This window comes from Coturnix japonica, chromosome 15 (assembly GCF_001577835.2).
Source record: "Coturnix japonica isolate 7356 chromosome 15, Coturnix japonica 2.1, whole genome shotgun sequence".
NCBI lineage: Eukaryota > Metazoa > Chordata > Aves > Galliformes > Phasianidae > Coturnix > Coturnix japonica.
The window spans coordinates 11,541,785-11,548,746 of NC_029530.1; the positions used below are offsets into that span (position 1 = coordinate 11,541,785).

Genomic DNA, 6,962 nt, shown 5'->3' on the forward strand with positions numbered 1-6,962 from the left:
CGTGATGTCCTACCCAATCAGCTCCCTACGATACTGGGGTAGAAGAGATAACGGTCCCTGTTGTACATAGTACAAGAGCATGCATTGGGAAAAGCTGTTTGGAGCTTCCGCCTCTGGAAAGTGCAAAACCTGTTCATGGAACTGTCTTTGCCAGGGACCTGGATTCACTTAGTGGGCTGATGCAGAAAGATGGGGATGTTCAATGTGTACCCAAAGGAATTTGAGTGGGGGAGTGCCAGTCAGTAATTCCATGTGTAAAATACCTTCGTGTTTAATGCATTTTAATTACTGTTTATGTGCAATACAGATATGTTTTCTAAGCATGATATAGTGATGTTGAATAAGGGTGGAATGCCTTGGTTTTGTAATTTTTCCTATTGGAATACTACATATCGTAGTTAGTAAAACAAGGTTTCCTCCTTCGGTCGTTGCTGCGCTCTGTTTGTTTCCTTGAGCCCAGCTTCCCATCTCCTTTTCCTTTTCCCTTCCCATTTTCTTTAAGGCCAAGTGGCCCACGGTCTACTGCCCCCCCTGTCATGGATGCAGACTGATCTAGATAACTCCATGACAGTGCCAGCAAAGAGACAGCACCTGATACAGCCATTTCATATTGCTGGCTACTGATTGCTGTCCCTGAATGCTGCTGTAGAGACAACAGGACTGTTGTGAGACATGCAAAACTTCAGGACTGCACAAATGTGAGGACTTGAGAGCACTGTGGCAGAGAAAACAGATCAGGATTGAAAAGAGCACATTGTGCTGCAGTCTGTGGCCTGTACCTCCCCCAACCTAGTGTCATGGTTTTGTAATTTTGTAATTTTGCTATCAGTATTCCCACATCATAACATCATGTCAATAATGGATACTTCTGTTGAATGTGCAGTCCACAGAAGAGACTACATATCCAGAGAACAACAGGAGTAACAATAAGTCACGGGACCAGGACTCTATATAATCTCGTTCCCACGCTGGAGTGCCCTCCTTCTTCTCTCGAACTTCTCGGAGAGTGGGAAGCGTTCCAGCCGTGTCGCCTAGAGTTCACAGTAGGCCTCTCGGTTTTCGGAGACTCTCTCTCTCTCTGGTTCGTTCGAATTGTTAGCCTTAATATATTATATTGTGTTATCTTGTATTTCGATATCATATTTAGAAATAAGTTTTTCCTCCTTAGATTGTCGCTGTTTTAATCCCACTCCCCTTTTCCCCTCCTTTCCGGGCCCCAGGGGGGGGCGTGGGGTGGCTTCCCCCTGTCACGGGCAATAGGTAAAATCTAAGTAACCTGACAGATTTTTTGGTGGGAGAATGCGGGCATAGAGCTTTTTAGCTTTTAGAACTACTCTCTCTTTGCTCTTAAGAGCTTCGTTACGGGAGTGTGTGGGAGTGCTATTCTTTCCGTAGCTGCTCACGGAGAACGTGACCTTGAAATACCAGAAAAATTGTCACACTTAAGGGCTGCTGCACATTCTCAGCACTTGCTATCTAACTTTTGTGTAGAAAAACAAAGGGATTTCTTCTCCCTTAGAAGCAAAGCTACGTAGCTCCTGACTTTCTCCCCACACCGGCGCCATAGCCAGCTATGAAATCCACTCTTCATCCCAGTTGCTCTGTTTAAGGGATTGAAAGCAATTTATCTTCTTCAAGAATTGGTCAACTATTAACACCATATTGTGTTGTGGAATTGTGCAGAGTATATAGCCTAATAAGGTGGAATATAGATGGAGACACCTGCCTGGTACTTTTACAAGATGTGGTATAGGATCAGAATTTTTGGCATCTACACCCCAGGAAAAGAATTTGAATTCTGATAATGGGACACATTCAAAATTCTCTTATAAATACTTGGGCCAAAGATCATGCCTTGAGTGGATTTATCATATTCCCCTTACCATGCACCAGCTTCTGGTAAAATTGAACGATATAATGGGGTTGTTTGAAAACTATGTTGAAAAGCAATGGGTGGTGGAACATTTAAGCACTGGGAGAAAGAATCTGGCAGAAGCCACTTGGTTGGTGAATACTAGAGGATCTGTCAATCGTGATTGGTCCTAGTCAATCTAGCCCCCTACACACTTGTAGAAGGAGATAAGATCCCTGTTATACATGTAAAGAACATGTTGGGAAAAAGCTGTTGGGTCCTTCCAGCTTCTGGAAAGTGCAAACCTATCCGTGGAACTGTCTTTGCCCGAGGACCTGGGTGCACTTGGTGGGTAATGCAGAAGGATGGGGATGTTCAATGTGTGCCACAAGGAATTTTGATGCTAGGGAGTGCAGTCAATAATTTTATGTATCTATGTATATATATATATGTTTGCATGTGTAGTGTATTTTAGTTATTATAGTTGTACATTTAGTTATGTTACATGCAATTCTACTATTTAGCTATCACAATTTTACATACGTGTATATTATGTATATATTAACCATGATGTAATAATGTAGAATAAGGGTGGGAATGGTCATGGTTTTGTAATTTTGTAATTTTGCTATCAGTATTCCACATCATAACATCATGTCAAGTATGGATACTTCTGTTGAATGTGCAGTCCACAGAAGAAGACTACATATCCAGAGAACAACAGAGTAACAATAAGTCACGGGACCAGGACTCTATATAATTCTCGTTCCCACGCTGGAGTGCCTCCTTCTTCTCTCGAACTTTCTCGGAGAGTGGGAAGCGTTCCAGCCGTGTCGCCTAGAGTTCACAGTAGGCCTCTCGGTTTTCGGAGACTCTCTCTCTCTCTGTTTCGTTCGATTTGTTAGCCTTAATTATATTATATTTGTTATCTTGTATTTCAATATCATATTTAGTAAAATAAGTTTTTCCTCCTTAGATTGTCGCTGTTTTATCCCACTCCCCTTTTCCCCTCCTTTCCGGGCCCCAGGGGGGAGGCCGTGGGGTGGCTTCCCCTGTCACGGGCATAGGTAAATCTAAGTAACCCGTGACACCTAGACAAGGAAGGAAGAAAGAAGAGCAAAGGAAAAGTTTATTTTAAAAGATTTTTATGAAGATTTTAAACAATTCAGGGAATCTGGTTTCATGTTTGCATGAGCATTTAGAGTGAGAAAACGGAAAGAGTATTGGAAAGAAAAAGTGAAATAAATTGCAAAAATACAAACAATAATAAACTATAAAGAACCATCACAGGGAATCATGTGAGGAAGTTGTGCATTTTAATGAAGCTGGAATAGTGCGTATTGCAACAGTTTGCTGAGAGCCTGCTTGATCTCCCCTGTTCCTCATGCTGTAGATAATAGGGTTCAGTGTTGGAGGAACCACTGCATACAGAAGTGCCATTGTTAGATCCAGGAGTGGGGAGGAAATCAACGGGGGCTTTAGGTAGGCATAAAAGCCAGTGCTGACAAATAGGGAGACCACAGCCAGGTGAGGGAGGCACGTGGAGAAGGCTTTGTGCCGTCCCTGCTCAGACGGCATCCTCAACACGGCAAGGAAGATCTGCACATAGGACACAACTATGAAAACAAAGCAACCAAAGCCTAAACTGACACCAAAAAAGAGAAACACAATTTCCCTGAGATAGGAGGCTGAGCAGGAGAGCTTGAGGATCTGGGGGATTTCACAGAAAAACTGGTTGACAACATTGCCTTGGCAGAGAGGCAGTGAAAACGTACTGGCAGTGTGCAGCAGGGAATGAGAACACCAGTGCCCCAGGCAGCTGCTGCCATGGTGGCACAAGCTCTGCTGTCCATCAAGGTCCCGTAGTGCAGGGGCTTGCAGATGGCAACGTAGCGGTCATAGGACATGATGGTGAGAAGGACAACTCTGCTGAGACGAAGAGAGAAGAAAAAGAGCTGTGCAGCACATCCTGTGTAGGAGATGGCCCTGGTGTCCCAGAGGGCATTGGCCATGGCTTTGGGGAGAGTGGTGAGATGCAGCCCAGGTCAAGGAGGGCCAGGTTGAGGAGGAAGAAGTACATGGGGTGTGCAGGCGGCGGTCGCAGGCTACGGCTGTGCTGATGAGGCCGTTGCCCAGGAGGGCAGCCAGGTAGATGCCCAGCAAGAGCCAGAAGTGCAGGAGCTGCAGCTGCCGCGTGTCTGCCAACGGCAGCAGGAGGAACTCGCTGATGGAGCTGCTGTTGGGCATCTGCTGTTGTTGGGCTTGGAGTCCTGTTCAGAGTGCAGAAGATAATGACAAGTCCTGACGACTCTCTGAGACTTTCCTCCTGCTATACTATAAAAGTCCTCCTTTCTGATTTCTGCTGTACTGTAGATCATTTCATTTACCTTTGGGAAAAGTTCATTTAACTCCAGAACTTGAAGCTTAGGGAGATATTACTTTCTTCTCATTTCCTAATCATATCCCGGCCTCCTAGATATTTTCCTCTTTACTCCAACTGCTCTTTGAGACCCCGGCTCCTAGCCTCTATGTACTTCAACTTCTCTTATAGAAATCAGCCTGTTTGCAGGATAAGTGAACTATTAATACCTGCAGGAAACCAAGAGAATTGAAAGTGGTTTTATCCTATTAGGAAGGAGAGGCTGAAATTACTTTCTATGATACTGTTCGGAAAACAACAAAAGAATTGCAGAAATATTTGGGAGACTCAGAGCTGTGTTCGAATTTGACAGCCCCTTTTAGATATCTACTGCCAGTCCTCTTTCCTTCCCTCAGAATAGCTAATGGAAAATCCCTGCCTTGTTTCACCGCTTGCAAAGTATCCTTAGAAACGTTCAGTTGTGCAGTGGATCTGTGATCCCCCAGCCCCAGGCAGCAGCTATGGCAGCACAAGCCCTGCCGGAGGGCTCCTTCCCCCCACACGACTCCCCACAGCACCCTGGGCAGCTCCACGGGCAGGCTGAGTGCTGAGCCGGGCAGGTGGCAGAGTCCCATACCCGGCACACAGCACCTGGGGCACAGCAGGGACCCTGCTCTGCAGGACAGCCCTGGGCACCCGCCTGCAGCCCTGGCTGCACAGCCTGCAGCCGTGCTGGGACACGCAGCCCTCAGGGCTGTGCTCTGACACTGCAGTACAGAAGCCCTCAGCTGGAGCAGAAGGCTTTTCCATAGTAAAGAAACATGCGGTGCCTGCAGCCAGATCTGCTATGGGATGTCCCAAATTTGGTGATCCCTCCAGGAAAAGCAGCTGCATTGCCTACTGCAAGACACTTACCATTCTGTTGATCTGTTATCAGTGCTCCTGCAGTCAGCTCACAGCAGGCTCACACTGTACAAACACTGTAAGCTCTCTCTCCCTTTCTTCTATCCTCATGTGAACTGCTGCTCAAGCCCCAGCCCTGCTGTGCTGTGCACAAGAGCTGCTCCTGGGCACAGCTGAGCACTACAACTACAACACTTTCCACTTTTATGAGCTCCCTGTGTCCCAGAAGCCCAGCCCAGCTCAGTAACAGATGATGTCATTTTTTATCCTTCCCACTCATCTCCCCTGTGGTGTCCCGGGGTCCTCATGGCCAACAGCTCCTGAAAGACAACAGCATCATGACAGTACATTAAAATCTGTTGAATTAAACACCAGATTTCTAGTGGTCAGTGACTAATTCCAGACATGTGCTGAGTCCTCCCAGAGAGTGTTTGCTCAAAGAGGGCACTCATACAAGGACAGGATATCATAGAATCATAGAATCACCAAGGTTGGAAAAGACCTAAAAGATCATCCAGTCCAGCTGTTCACCTATCACCAATAGCTCCCACTAAACCATGTCCCTCAACACAACATCCAATGATTCCTTGAATGCCTCCAGGGTCAGTGAATCTACCACCCCCCTGGGCAGTCCATTCCAGGTCCAAAAGTTCAGGACGTGTCATTTGGTCTTGGTGAACCTCATCCCATTGGCTTCAGCCCAGTTCTCCAGCCTTTCCAGATCCCTCAGCAGAGCCTTGCTAAATTCAGGCACATCCACACTTCCAGCCAATTTGGTGTAATTTGCAAACCTCCATAGGATACACTCAATGCCCTCATCCAGGTCATCAATAAAGGTACTAAAGAGAACTGGCCCCAGCACAGACCCCTGGGGAACACCAGGTAGGCACACAGGTGGGCGTCCAGGCGGGTCTTGAATATCTCCAGAGAAGGAGACTCCCCAACCCCTTGGGCAGTATGTTCCAGGGCTCCATCACCCTCACTGTAAAGATGTTCTTGCACACATTTGTGCAGAACTTCCTATGCTCCAGTTTCTGTTCCATTTCCCCTTGTCTTGTCTCCACACACTGCTGAAAAGAGCCCTGTCTCTCCACTTTGACCCCACACCTTAAATATGAGCACTGATATGAGAGCAATGCCCTGCACCTTTCCCCTGTGAGCAGAGCATAGCAGAGCAGAGACACAGTCTCCATGTATCACACAGTGTTATTCTGCTTACCAACAGAAGAGACCAATCTTTTTCTATGCTCCATCTGTGGCATACTCCAGAGTTCAATACACTGCAAAGCTATGGCACATCTATGTTCTTGCAATGATGACACCTTAGTATTCTCTGGGCTCTCATTTCAATGGCATCTAAATAAATCCATGGTCATACAAGTTGAAGAGAAGCTGGCAAATGTTGTCTCATTGTAAGGAAGAGCAAGAAAGATGACAGGGGCAATTATGAACCTGTCAGTCTCACTCCAGTGCCTGGTAAAATTATGGAGAAAGTGATGGTGGGAGTGATTGAAAATCACCTGAAGGACAATTGTGTCATTGGTCACAGCCAACACAAGTTCCCGAGGGGAAGGTCCTGTTTAACTATAGGTCTTTTTATGACAATGTTAGTGAATTGGTTGACCAGGAGTTGACAGTTGATGTTATACTTGAGAATTTTAGTAGAGCTTTTAAGACTATTTCTCACAGCACCCTTCTGGACAGAATGTCCTGCATACGGCTAGACAGAAACAGAATGTGGTGGGTGAGCTGTTGGCCAGTAGGTCAGCCCCAAAGGATTACAGTCAATGGGTTCCATCAGCCTGGTAGATGGTCACTATCAGGGTTCCCCAGGGCTCCATTATAGGG

The 6,962-nt window shown here is 46.3% G+C and overlaps 1 pseudogene; it reads right to left on the reverse strand.

Moving 5' to 3' along the window:
- Positions 1–2,947: 2,947 nt before the first annotated feature.
- On the reverse strand, positions 2,948–5,640 carry LOC107321475 (annotated as a pseudogene).
- Positions 5,641–6,962: the final 1,322 nt, after the last annotated feature.